General features: G+C 43.7%; 1 long non-coding RNA gene across 1 annotated transcript in view; it reads right to left on the bottom strand.

Moving 5' to 3' along the window:
* The window catches only part of LOC103584195, a 17,709-nt gene that overhangs the window by 7,430 nt on the left and 8,486 nt on the right, over positions 1-1,793 (bottom strand). The gene's annotated exons all lie outside the window — the stretch shown is intronic.

The raw sequence follows: 1,793 nt of genomic DNA, 5'->3' as shown, positions 1-1,793 counted from the left end.
GCACTCGATAGAGTGCGGTGCTTGGGAGCGCGGCGGCGCTCCCGCCGAGGGTTCGGATCCCCTATAGAGACCGGTCCGCTCACTGGTTGAACGCAGTGCAGGCGCGACACAGAGGGTTGCAATCCCGTTACCGGTCATGAAAAAAGACAAAAAGGAAAAAAAAATGATGCCTTCTAGTATCACTAAGTAGACTCATCCTAATTTACCATACCTTGCAGTAAGAATACATTATGAATATATGTTGCACTGCTTATGTTTATCTTGGTTTACACTAACATGAATGGAATGATTGAGACTGAACTTGCAGTGATATGAAATCTTTTCATTACCACTAATTAGACTCATCTTAATTGACTCAAACTTTCAGTAAGAGCTTGCTTTGAGGTTCTTGTATATTGCTGCATTTATGTTCCATCTTGGTTCACTCATTCTGACCCAGACTGTGACGCTCAGTCAGACACTCTAAAGGACCCATGACTTTGCCCTTAGTCAGACCCTGCGCATGAACCTGACTCTTACCTTCATGACTATGAACTTGATCGAGACCCAATGATCTTGACCCTGAAACTGATCCTCATCCTCACTCTGACCCTATCTCCTTTTTTTTTTTTTTGGCAGCTGGCTGGTACAGGGATCAGCCTATCTCCTAACTTTAAACTAACTTGCACTTTACGTTAAATCAGCCTTAGGTTGACCTGCCCTGGCTTTGAAATGACCTTGGACTTGATGATCTTAGCCTTGAAACTTAACTTAATCCTGACCCTTAGTCCCTAACCCTGTGAATGTCCTATTAATCATGAATTTCCCTAATTTTGAACTTGACCTTAACTTTGACCTGAATTTAAAACTTAAATATCATGCCAGTGTTCATCACAACCTTGGAATAAACTTTAACTTCACCTTGAGGCTGACCTTCAACCTGATGCTGACCATGTTGACCAAAGTCAGTGCTTAACTTGGCCTTGAACTTGATTGTCTTGAATTTGACCCTTATCCTGACCCTGTACATCCTGCCACCATCTCACAGATTCTAACCTTTAACTTCTTAACCTTAATCTTTCTTTCTTTTTTTTTTTTTCTTTTTGACCGGTAAGGGGAGCGTAACCCTTGGCTCGGTGTCGTCCGCACCATGCTCAGCCAGTGAGCACACCAGCTATCCCTATATAGGATCCAAACCCACAGCCTCGGCACTACCAGCACTGCACTCTCCTGAGTGAGCTACGGGGCCGGCCCTTAATCTGTCTTTCTTATAGTAATGATCATCCTCACCATGATCCCCTTGAAGTGACTTTGGATTAACTTTTACTCACATGTGACCCAATCTTGACCATCATCCTGACTATATCTTACCCTTTTTAATCTTTATCTCAAACTTGACCTTGAACACAACTTGACCCTGATCTTGAATCTCATACACTGATAATCATTCTGACCTTAACCTGAAATAATCGTGAACTTGACCTTGAATATGAATCTGACTCTGACCCTCATCCTCATCCTAATCATTGCTGTGACCGTGGCCCTCATTTTTAACTTGTCCTTGAAACTGACTTTGACTGTGATATTGAACTCAATACACACACTGATGTTTTTTGTGGCCCTCAACCTGAAAGTGCCCCTTAACATTGTCCAGGCCATGTCTTGCCCTCAGTTTGTGCTTGACCTTCAACATGTCCTTAACCATTCTTAGTCATTAACCTTAGCCATCCTGTCATTGAAAAGTCCTGCTTTTGGGCCAGCCTGGTGGCACACTGCTACAGTGCGCCGCTTGGGAAGCGCGGCGGCGCTCCCAC

This window comes from Galeopterus variegatus, unplaced genomic scaffold (genome assembly GCF_000696425.1).
Source record: "Galeopterus variegatus unplaced genomic scaffold, G_variegatus-3.0.2 Scaffold196, whole genome shotgun sequence".
NCBI classification, from domain to species: domain Eukaryota; kingdom Metazoa; phylum Chordata; class Mammalia; order Dermoptera; family Cynocephalidae; genus Galeopterus; species Galeopterus variegatus.
Note: the sequence above shows the minus strand (reverse complement) of the source record. Positions and strands in the feature narration are given on the sequence as shown.